We start from the raw sequence: 13,864 nt of genomic DNA, 5'->3' as shown, positions 1-13,864 counted from the left end.
ATTATTATTATTATTATTATTATTATTATTATTATTATTATTATTATTATTATTATTATTATTATTATTATTATTATTATTATTATTATTATTATTATTATTATTATTATTATTATTATTATCATCATCATCATCATCATCATCATCATCATCATCATCATTACATCATCATCATCATCATCATCATCATCATCATCATCATCATCATCATCATCATCATCATCATTATTATTATTATTATTATTATTATTATTATTATTATTATTATTATTATTATTATTATTATTATTATTATTATTATTATCATTATTATTATTATTATCATTATTATTATTATTATCATTATCATTATTATCATCACTATTATTATTATTGTGTATACATTGTGACGAATGTGGATAGGAGGTAAAGGGAACACGGGATGAGGGAAATACTTTTATTCCTGACTAGTTTCGCCTGAGTATTTCCCTCAGCCCCTGTTCCCTTTACCTCCTATCCACATTATTATTAATATTATTATTATTATCATTATCATTATTATTATCATTATTATTATTATTATTATTATTATTATTATTATTATTATTATTATTATTATTATTATTATTATTATTATTATTATTATTATTATATTATTATTATTATTATTATTATTTATTATTATTATTATTATTATTATTATTATTATTTATTCTTATTTTATTATTATTATTATTATTATTATTATCATTATTATTATTATTATTATTATTATTATTATTATTATTATTATTATCATTATTATCATTATTATTAATATCATTATTATTATTGTTATTATTATCTATTTATATAACTATTTATTTTTTATGTGTTTATTTATATACTTATTTGTGTACGTATTTGTGTATTCATTTATGTTTTCTTTATGTTCTTATATATGCATTTATTTATGTGTTTAATTATATATTTCTTTATCTATATAATTATTAATAAATAAATAAATAAATATGTTATCTAATTAAGTAATCAATTATTAATTTATATATATCTATTTATTATTTGTTTATTTACTTGTTTATTTATGTATTTATTCATATATTTTTACTTATTTATTTATATATATATATATATACATATATATATATACATACATACATACATATATGCTGAGACATTCTGACAGGTTGGCGTAAGTGGAGCAGGAAACACAGTAGGCTTAGTCTGAGTTTATTCCTGACTATTTTCGAGGGTATGCTTTTTCAAAACGTACTTGCGAAACTAATCAGGAATAAACTCAGACTAAGACTCGTGTGTTTCTTACTCCATTTACATATATATATATATATATATATATATATATATATATATATATATATATATATACATATATATATATATATATATATATATATATATATATATATATTTATTGATACACTTTTTTATGCATTCATTTATTCATATATTGATTTATTTACTTATTTATCTATTATTCATAAATCTATTTATTTATTATGTATTTACTTTATTTATTTATATTATTAATTAATTTATTTATTCTTTTACATATCTACTTATTTACTCATTTGTTTATCTATCTACGTATTCCATTATTTTCATTTATTTATTTATCTATCAATTCATTTATATTCTTTTTATTTACTTATTTATTCATTCATTCACTTATTTATTTGTTTATTTATTTTATATTTATCTGCATATCTATTCATCTATTCATTTATCAGTTATTGTGTATTTTTTATCCTACTTATTCATTCATTCATTCAATTATTTATTCATATATCTATTAATCTACATTTATCTACTTTTTCATTTATCTTGCTATTTATATATTCGTTATTTTATTCAATCATTCGTTTATTCATTTTCTTATATACTCGTATTTATCTACATATCTATTAATCTACTTATTTATCTATCTATTTATCTCTGTTATTTTATTAATTCGTTCGTTTATTTATTTTCTTATATATTTATTCATTTGTTTATTTACTTAGTTTCCGTGGCAACCCAAATGGCAACCCAAGAGTCGGTGCGACGACTGGGGAGGCCATCGATCATTTCAAATAATCACTTCAGTCAGTCCGAAAATGGGGGATGGAAATAAAGGAGCTTCTTGATTGTATTACATTACATTGTATTGTATTGTATTGTATTGTATTGTATTGTATTGTATTGTATTGTATTTGTATTGCACTGCATTATATTGTATTGCATTGTGTTCTGTTGTATTGTATTGTATTAATGTATTGTAATGTATTGTATTGTACTGCATTAACTTTATTGTGGGAAACGCCAGGAATATTTGATCCTACAGAGTACTGATCTCGGCCTAAACGGGTCTAGATCGATTAAAACCAGTTCAAGTAAGATTTCAGCTAATATATATATATATATATATATATATATATTCTCGTACACACACACACACACACACACACACACACACACACACACACACACACACACACACACACACACACACACACACACACACACACACACACACACACACACATATATATATATATATATATGTTGAGACATTCTGAAAGGTTGACGTAACTGGAGTAGGGAACACAGGAGCCTTAGTCTTGAGTTTATTACTGACTAGTTTTGCAGGTATGCATTTTCAAAGGCATACCTGCGAAACTAGTCAGGAATAAACTCAAGACCAAGAGTCCTGTGTTTCCTACTCCATATATATACATATATATATATATATACATACTTACTTACATATACCAAGGATTTTTTCCCTCTTATAAGGGAGGTAGCCAAAAAACAAAGGCATAAAAACCACTCTCACACATTCCATCCCTATCATACTGCACTCCTATCAACCCTCTTCCCTCCCTCTTATTTTGGTACATCCTGAATGACGGGTCATCCCTGTATCTCGCTCACTACCCTGGGTCAAAAGCAGGGTCACACGACACAGGGCATCCACAGCAAGGCCGCTTCATTAAATTGGTGACTCCCCCTCTCTGTCCCCTCGTGTAGAAAAGGAGAAGACGAAGAAAAATCCCTTAGGGCTGCGTCAAAATATTTCTCATACATACTCCCTCAACCACACCAATCCCCAACCCATTCCTCCTCATGCATCACAGCATCCTCCATATAGAACTATTCTCCATTTACTCCTGTCTTCTGTCCTTTCCCGTCCTTCCTCAACAGACATTCCTCTCTTTCCCAAAGCCTCTTTTACCCCATCCATCCATCTCATCCTGGGTCGTTCCCTCATGTTCACTCTTTCCACCTCTGCCTTCCACACCTCTTTTACTAGTCTTTCTTCACTCATTCTTTTCATGTTTCCAAACCATCCTAATACTCTTTCATCAACCCTATCTCCCAACTCCCTTTCCACCCCCGTTCTCCTGCTCACCTCCTCATTTCTCACTCTATCCAGCCTAGTAACCCCTGTCATACTTCTCAGGCACATTCAAACTCCTCCTCTCTTCCTCTCTTATGTTCCATGTTTCTGCCCCATACATTGCTGTCGGAAAAATCATTCCTTCATACAATCTCCTCTTAGCATCCATTCCCAAACGTCTATTTCTCATTACATTTTTTTTTTCAAAACAGGATTTGCATAATAACTCCCGGCAATGCAGGGATTAAAGACAAACAGGGCAAGTGCATCGATTTTCAATAGTGGGTTCTCCTGTGGAATGTTTTGGGATTGAGCCAAAAGACAATGGACGTTCCAGTTGGATGGCTACTGCGGCCTGGCATCATTCGATTAGAAATGATAACGTGATGATGGTTTGTGAGATATATTATTGTGATGTGGTGCAAATTTATTGAGTTCGTATACGAATAAATATATATATATATATATATATATATATATATATATATATATATATATATATATATATAAATATGTATGTATGTATTTGTGTATGTGTGTGTGGTTCGCCATGGTCTTGGATCACGTGTTGGATACGTGATTGACGGCTATCACCCTCCCGGATGAGAGCTCAGAGCTCATATATGACCAACTTATGGGTAATGATGTGACCTTACACACACACACACACACACACACACACACACACACACACACACACACACACACACACACACACACACACACACACACACACACACACACACACACACACACACACACACACACACACACACACACACACACACACACACACACACAAAACTCACCGCCCACGAGTGTGTGTGTGTGTTTGTATTCACTTGGTCTTTGGATCACGTGTTAGACTCGTGATCGACAGCTATTTCCTTCCTGGAAAAGAGCTCAGAGCTCGTAGGTCCGATCTATGGGTAATGCTATGACCTTACACACACACACACACCCAACTCCCCGCCCACGAGAGTCAGAGTAACGACCCGAAGCGCAGCGGTGTGTGTGTGTGTGTGTGTATTCACTTGGTCTTTGGATCACGTGTTGGACTCGTGATCGACAGCTATTTCCCTCCTGGAAGAGAGCTCAGAGCTCGTAGGTCCGATCTATGGGTAATGCTATGACCTTGCACACACACACACCTCCAACTCCCCGCCCACGAGAGTCAGAGTAACGACCCGAGGCACAGCGATACCGGAATAATTTCGTCCCTGGGCAGGATTCGAACTGGCTACTGGGAGCACTTCTGCTTCCCAGTTCAGCGCTCTACCAACTGTGCCACCGAGTGTGAGTGTGTGTGTGTGTGTGTGTGTGTGTGTGTGTGTGTGTGTGTGTGTGTGTGTGTGTGTGTGTGTGTGTGTGTGTGTGTGTGTGTGTGTGTGTGTGTGTGTGTGTGTGTGTGTGTGTGTGTGTGTGTGTCTGTGTGTGTGTGTGTGTGCTAGTTTGTGTGTGTATGTGATTCACCTTGGTCTTTGGATCACATGTTGGACTCGTGATCGACAGCTATTTCCCTCCCGGAAGAGAGCTCAGAGCTCGTATGACCGATCTATGGGTAATGCTATGACCTTACACGCACACACACACTCAACTCCCCGTCCACAAGAGTGTGTGTATTTACCTAGTTGTATTTACCTAGTTGTATTTTACGGGAAGGGGAGCTATGCTCGTGGGTTCCCGTCTTCATATCTCATTTTATCTAAACTATTTTTAAATTCATGTATTGTTTTTGCACACACCACTTTCTCATCTAACTTGTTCCAACTGTCTATTACTCTGTGAGGAAAGCTGTTCTTTTTCAAATCTCTTCTATAGCTGTCTTTTTTTATTTTCTTTCCGTGTCCTCTTGTATTTCTGTCATCCCATTTTATCAGATTCTCTCTATCAGTAATTTCTATGCCTTTCATGATTCTGTAAAAAGCTATCAAATCTCCTCTCTCTCTTCTTTACTCTAGTGTCTGTAGTTCAAGTTTTTGTAGTCTCTCTTCATATGATAGTTTTGAGAGTGTTGGTGCGTGTGTGTGTATGTGTGTGTGTGTTTGTGTGTGTGTGTGTGTTCAGTGTGCTGGCTAGCAGTTCAAGTGCATTATATCACAGGGCAACTTTATGCATTATCTAAAGAAAGTCATAAGTTATCATTATTATTTTTTAATCAAAGAAAGACAAAAAAAAAAAAAAAAAAAAAAAAGGAAGTCATGCTGCTTATCACGTAAGACTTCTCTAAGTGCAATTGCTCTTGCCACTCCCAGCCATAATTGCTTCAAATACTGTTGCCAGCCCCTTGACAAATAGGAATTGATAAAAAGTTGTTGAATCAAATAATTTTCTAGGTACTGTGTATTCCTTCCCAATTTTCCATGCAGCAACTTTCTACCATCAACTATCTAGACTAGCAGATTTCACAAGGAGCAGCCAGATTCTCTTATAAATACCACTTTGAGAAAACGAGAGAAAGGAAAAAGAAAAAGACAGAAGAGACAGAAAAAGAGAAAGAGAAGGAGAGACAGAGAGAGAATCATAACGCACTGCTCTGTAGAACTGTTCAACTTATCATATTTGGCTACCATTATGTACTGATCCTGCATGTGTTCCCTTCTTCTGGCAGGACACTGGGATTGCACACACCACACCACACTGTCTTGGTGGTCCTCAGACAAATGGGTATAGGTCGTAGCTTTGGTGCTTACGCAAATCCAAAGCCTTCAGAACATTCATGGATGGCCTTGAGGAGATAGTGCCTCAATTTGTCATATGTTTCATAAACAGGGAGATCTAGTTGATTGAAGCAGGTGTGAGCTGAAGGCAGTCTGTCTGTTGACCGGTCATCACGATGAATCTGGAATTTCTGAGTGCCATTCATGCCTTCAAGAGCAGCAAAGCCTTGCAATGGAACTTTACTAGTGCCAGTTACAAGTAAAGTTCCATTGCAAGGTGTGTGTGTGTGTGTGTGTGTGTGTGTGTGTGTGTGTGTGTGTGTGTGTGTGTGTGTGTGTGTGTGTGTGTGTGTGTGTGTGTGTGTTTGTGTGTGTGTGTGTGTGTGTGTGTGTGTGTGTGTGTGTGTGTGCGCGCGCGTGTGCGTGTGTGTGTTAAGGATTTCCTCGTTCTCAGCCTGGACTCGAAAGACGGTGCTGGATAGATCGTGGGATAACTTTTCCCGGAGCGGAAGTTTGTCGGCGTCGCCACCTCTTGATGGCACTTGGATGTTCACTGATTAGCTCCTTGACCTTAAGGGCCGGGGGCAGAGTCTTCCTTCAGTTCGCTTTGGGGATCAGAACGGAACCCTTAAGAAGTTAATGATAACAAAAGAAAAAGTTAATCCAGATGGGTGTAGATTTCTACTCAAATAGAGTTCCTTTCGACTGATTAATATCGCCTGATAGGGAGAAGAATATACATAGGCAAACACATACACAGACGCATACACATACATATACATTTACATATACAGACGCTCCTCTACTTATGAACATTCGACTTACGAACTTTCAGACATACGAACGAAGACTCAAGCCTACTTTACCAGTTTCACAAATAAATCCCACATTAAAGTAACATTATTTCAATGTATTATTGCTTTCTGCATCATTAGTAATGTATTTTAGGATAAGAAAACCTGTATTGAGTTTATATCATATTTACTTATGCATGTAAATTTATGTACCTTTAAGCTGATGTTGAATAACGACTTACGTACATTTCGAGTTACGAACGGCCGTTCAGAACGTAACTCGTTCGTAAGGTGAGGTGTGTCTGTACACATACACTCATGCACATGAACATACACATATAAAGGCCTTAATTATGATGGGGTGGCCAAATCAGAGCATATTTTTTGTCCTGACTGTAAATGGGAGAAATACATGAAAAGAGGGGTTCCCTGGTCTCCTTATTCCACTCCACATAGTCTTTAACGACACATTGGGGAACAAGGCGGCGGTATTCTTGCATTTCTCCGCAGGGAGAAGCAGAGAGTAAAGGATCGAAGGCGAGTAGTGACAAGACACTAGGGATATCTATGTAGATTTCTGGTGGCAAGAGATGATTTTTAAAATGAATAAAGCTGCCTGATGATTGCCTTACCTAAGGGCCCAGTCACACCAAACTTACGACCGGTTTCCGACCACCGGTGACTATATAGGTGGTCGCCGGGCAGTTGCAAGTAGTCTTTGGAAATCGCTGGTAGTCGGTAATAAGAAAGATAGATAGATAGATAGATAGATAGATAGATAGATAGGTAGGTAGATAGATATACAGATAGGTAGATAGATAGATAGATAGATTACAACACATACTGAATAGTCCCTGGTACATAGATATTCGTCTTATCAACCACATTAACTTTTTCCATTTCATTTCCTTGCATAGGTTTTGTGTCGCCGACCGATCGCTTGATTTTCGGTCGAAGGGGGTCGGAAACAGGTCGTAAGCTTAGTGTGACTGGGGCTTAAATCATTAAACTAGTCAAAGGGTTGACCAAGACATTTATTTAGTTCCTGAGAACGAGACATTCTCAGTGAGTTGAACAGAATCGACCTGGCGTTAACCAGAATGTCATGAAAGTTGGACTTTACAGGTGAAATGAAATGTTTAAATAATCTTTTGTACTTTATGTGACGTTTGGATGAAGACCTGTTTGCAAAAGATTCTCAAATCACTTGATGTATTCTTTGTTTCTCTTATGTTGCTCCACATGTCAAAGAACAACTGGGCATATGCCCTGGGGCGGCACATTTAGGGGGACGGTAGTTCTAGTCTGGACATGCCGCTCACAAGGTTGACAAAATAATCATAATAAAAAAAAGTCAAAGGAGCCCTGAATATTTTACCTCAATATACGAATTTTGCGTTAGAATCAACAGAATATGAAATATTTTTCTCTTATCCTTTCTGTAATAGAGACATATTTTTAAAAATCTGTTTAAATATTTCGCAAGCTAATAGCTATAATAGGCAGTAAGGAATGATGGAAATGGGAAGTGGTGATGGGGGGAGGGGGGGGTGGCGTGTAAAGGCTGTGTGCATGACGGAAAGATAATTTACGATTGCAAAGATTACAAAGGATAACAAAGGCGGAACATGCCGACAGGAGACCTTTTGGTCCATATCTAGGTCGGATGTGAAAAAAATCATAATATTAATAAATGAATAAATAAAAACTATAATAATGCAAATAACGAATAAAATAAATAAATGCATAGGTATAGTTGAATAATAAACAAACAGGTAAATAGTAAATAATAATAAATTGACATATAACTAATAATAAATGAGAATCAAACAGGCAAATGATAACAAAATAAAAACAAATAATATAAAACAAATGAAAATATTGTATCCTAAGTCGTTTGCACTCAAACGAACTCTTAACTGTCAACGTTGGTAAAGCTACAAAGTAAAGACAATATGCATATTACTACTTAGCACTGCATTGCTTCTTAATTAATTTTCATACAAAGCAAGTCAGAGAAAATCCAGTTTATTTTTTCAGGTCATCAACATGAAAGTCTTTATTCTTGGTGAGATACACCAATGAGATATACCTATTATGATAAAACAAAAGTGAGAAATGATAAAGAATTGCATGTAATACAATATTAGGGAATTATGCCACATTAGAATGTAATTATTTTTTGTTGGTGGTATACAATCCCACTTTAAAGAATGTCAAAGCAAGCACTAAAGGAACTATAAACTTGATATTTACTTAAAAGAAATGAGAAATGAGAGGCATTAGGGATGAAAATGTTCGTTCATTTCGACTAGTGTACAAATCCTTTATGTAGTGAGAATATATTTCATAGGGTATTTGTAAATTAAATGTAAAAATGCAAATACAATTATTTTATTTTTCAGTGCATGTAAAATAAAATCCAGAACTTCATGAAAGTATAATTTTCAAATAAGGTGTGGAAATAAACACAAAGGCATCTAATTTTGTTTAATCACGTTATTTGTGAAAGAAAACTTAAAACTGCATACATTTCAATAGTTCAGATTTTGTGAGAAAAGGCTCCCAAAAATGTGTACCATTTTATTCTCCAGAAGTCTTCTAAAAAAATAATAATAAATAGATAAATAAAAAAGCGACGTATTGCATGAAATATTGTTTTCATTGTTTTATTTCAATCTATTAAATTTTATTCAATTTCATTATTATCATTATTGTTATTGTCATCATTATCGTTATCATCATTACTAGCATTGTTATACTTATTATCATTTTTATTTTTCTAAGTGGATGTTTGTGAAAGGAAAGTGAAAGGCAATTTGAACTTGTGTTTATTACAAGAAAGGCACAGTAACCTGAGGCCGTGTCATCTTGTTGGCACAGCCGATTCTGACGTCACCATTTCCTTGTAAAATCAGACTTACATCTAAAGTATACACACATATTATCATACTAATTCACTCAGGGTTTCGCTTCCTACATTGGTGTAAAATTTTCACTGTCGTCATGGAGATAGAGTCTGTTGTTGTGAAAGTTTTGCGATGATTTACAGGACTTGGAAATCGTTCATTAACAACCTGTAAATTTAACGTAACAGTACATATTCTAGTGAACTTGGAAACAGTCGATGCATTTGGAGTTTATTTGTAAACACGCGGAACTGAATGGTAGATCGATCCAAAATCTGATGCTTTTGTGATCGATCAGTGTAAATTTGCAGATGAGCAGGGTCATGCTGCATCCTCTATATATGTGTTAGATTTTCCCTCTCTTTGTCAAAAGATAGTAAAACATTTTTTTACAAGACAGCGAATTAAGATCAAGGACACCATTGCCAAAGTGTTCTAGATCGCGTAAGAAGCGACTGAACCATGTACTGCGTGCTCGATAGATTTGTTGTATATATGATATCAAGACTTTAAAAAGAAAAACGTAGAAAATTACCCATGGTAACAGAGACACATGATAATGATATAATCATATTATTACTTTGAACAAAAACTTCAAACTCAGGCTGTATTGTACATGATTTTAAATCGTGTTTACACTTTTTGAATCGAAGAACTTGCGCATCACTTGGTGACTTGGAGCAAAGAAGGGAAAGCCAAATCACAGATACGATCAGTTGTCAGTGATGTTTTGATTGTTTGCAAATTGGCTTAGTTTTGTTGAAAATATAGTGGACTGCTAAAATGAAATAGAGGTTGGTAGCGCAAGCGAGACTTGTAATTAGTGGTTTACCCCATATTTACTAGAATATGTATCGTCACATGGAATATATAGCAGTTGCTGCGTATCCCTTCCATCTGATTGTACCGTTTCCGGAGAAAGTGGTATCAGTGCTCAAAATAGATTGCTTGAATATATATTTTTTTTTAGTTATTCTAATTGACTCTTTTAACTTTTTAAGAGTACAGGGAAATTATTCAAAACCACTTGCAGAAACTATCACCGACAATCTCGGTTGGGGTTGCTGCTCCAGTTGTGTATTTGGGCCCACGCATCTGCTCACAAACAGTGACGAGCAAAAGCATATTTGTCCTTTAGTCTAGCATTATCAACATACCTCAAGCAGTGATATTTAAGCACAATTCAATTAACACTTCATACATATCTGCTTAACTTAGGATAATATTCTACATGAAACTAATAAAAAATGCTGATGATGTGCAAATAAACCGCTATGTGATATTTGGTTAATAAATGTTTTGGGCTTGAGGTGTATGCCACACTGCCCTTGTGCACAAAGCTGCTATATACCATTCACCCTTGTATATGCTCACAATCAAAATATATATTTTTCAGATAACTAAAAGGCAGGCACTGATTACATTGCGCTGTGGGATTAATATGCTACATTCAACAGTTTCTTTCACATGACCGCACTGCATATCCACAATCAACACGCATGTACATATACATATATCCATCCTCGATAACTATGATATGAGGACCATATAAAACAGTTGCCAACACGTAAAATACCACAGGGTATTATGTATACTGTACTACCGGATATTTCTCGTTAGTACTGGACTTAATCTGATAATTTTTAAACTACTGTACATTACAGAGGACTGATAGATGGAGGCCTTTTATGTCACTTGACAGTTTAACCACAAGTGAAAAATCTATATTTTACATAAAAACTTAGAATAGTTGCCTAGTTCCTTTAAGTACCTATGGAAGAATTCTGTTCATTGATATTCTTGTAAAATACAACAGCCACGAGAAAATGTAATAGTGACATCTTTGTTTACAATATAAAACCTTTACTAGCACAAACGCAAACATAATTTGTATGCCTAGAGTAACGTTACTAAAGTTTATAGTTTTCCTATTCATCTAGAAATATCATAGGCCAAGAGTACATATTCCTCTGATTCCATGACATTAGGTATAAATATTTTTCTTATTCTACCTAAGCTGTGTTGAAGCGGTTCACTTGGATATTCCTGAAGAGGCATTTTTTTTCTGAAATGCACCATGGCTAAGGACATGCCAGGGTGCGCCCGTTGGATTATAAGGTCCCCATGCTTGCCAACTTCCCGAATACATAGGTACCACTGTCCTCCTTAATTAAAGCTCCTGGCTACGCCCCCACACACGACTCATGAGAATAAAATAATTTGGCGCAAAAGCCAAGGACTTTGGGCTCAAAATAGCTACTTAGCAAAAACTAGTCATCAAAGAACAATATTTATAAAACACTATCAACAGGGGGAATGATTCATACGAAACATGAAACAGCTATTAGGCTATTTTCCATTTCCTTTCTCTTTTTAGCAAATAGTGCTTGGTGCAGAAAAGCTTGTGTTTTTATCCACTCGCGTTGCTAAACATAAGCTTTAAAAAGGAAAGTATTTTGAATTCGTCATAAATGCACTGCTCCTCATATTATGAACACCAAACGTATGTCAGGAAAAAAACCTTTGCTAAATAGAAGTCTCGCGAGAGCTAAGCTTCGATGCACTTATCATGGCGCAATAAAGAAAACATAGGCTAGCCTACATAATTACTGTACAATCATGTAAGTAATCATTAGTAACCTCTATATTGATTTCCTTTTGGGATATGAAGGCCACTCACTTGCTTTGATTTAGATGGCATTGGAAGGCTTGAACAGCAAACCATAGTCATTTGCATGAAAAATGCTCAATGGCTTTGTTCAGCATATTCGTGGTTCCGGCCTTTGCCGGGCGTCAGAGACCAGACATCGAGTAGAGCGGGTGACGGGTATTATTGATGGGAACGAGTTTTGTGGACTAGGAATATGCCTAAATAAGTACAGTGGTTGAACATGAAAAAAGAACTAAAGTATGTTTGTTTTCCCGCGCGCACCACCTCCATCACACGAATGTGCATTGTAGTTTACATTCGTACTTCCACCAGCCACAGGTATTGGGTTGAAGTGAAGAAATCACACTAGGAGGGGTTTGGTTGGGCCAAAGCTCCCATCTTCGCTTTAAGTACTAGGATAACAAATGTATGTATCATGGAAAAATGTATTGCACAAGAATGTTACGCATCTCTTAAAACAACAACAACAACGAATGTCTGCCTACTTTGTTACTATGGTGGGTGGGTGATGGGTATGGAAAATAATGACAGGGCGCCAAGCTGACATCAGGTTCTTGTTTAAGTCAATACGTTTAATTAGGTAGGAAGAAGCAGATAGCGGAAAGCAATGAAAGGAAACAAGCTTCCGTATTAGATGGCGTTGAGCGAATAGCCAAAACAGGTTCCCTTGCAAAGTTGACCGATACGTTTCAAAATGAATGGTACGTTCTCCAGACTTGTTACTTGTCCATTGTCATATTCATAATAACACGGAAGTGTACTTCAGTAACTTTAGTTTAGGCTCTAATTCAGTTGGACGCATCTGCACAGTGATTTTTTTTAATACGAAGTGAGAATAATAGTTGGATAATACCGATCAGGTCTTGAAACAGTGTTTGCACAGCGTGAGTTCATTGTTTTAAAACATTCTTAGGTCTTCAAACTGACTTGATTGGGATTTATAAATTGAAAGAGTGGACTAAATATTGAAATAATGTTCACTGTGAAAATTAGTACATTAATTCGTTGAGGAATGAAAAAAATAGAATGATTGAGATCAGTGATTAAGATTTGAGTCACTTGGTATTTGAATATGGTAACACGTTATCTGTCAACACTTTCACTGCTAATAACAACGACTTTAGTATTCAGCTATCGTCAGGCGATTTTATTCAACCCAGGAAAAAAGTGAACAGCGGAAGGGTCAATATAATTTCATTTGTCCCTTATGGAATATTAAATTTATACCTAAGGTTAATATGTTATAAAAATTAATTATCCTTCCACACATTCCTCCAGTGCAGGTAAAATATAGATAATTGAAATAACGCTGGAATTCAATTAGCAACTTGCAGTGTCACGTTTCTTGGTAGAGTATGATTCTTGGCTTAAGCGTCGTTTACACGGAACTGCTTTTATTCGCTTTGGACAAGCGTCCTAATTCGCAAACGACTAAAATAATGAATTCGCAGCAT

This window comes from Oratosquilla oratoria, chromosome 15 (assembly GCF_046742065.1).
Source record: "Oratosquilla oratoria isolate Oo_2021 chromosome 15, ASM4674206v1, whole genome shotgun sequence".
Taxonomy (NCBI): domain Eukaryota; kingdom Metazoa; phylum Arthropoda; class Malacostraca; order Stomatopoda; family Squillidae; genus Oratosquilla; species Oratosquilla oratoria.
This window is presented reverse-complemented; position numbering follows the sequence as displayed.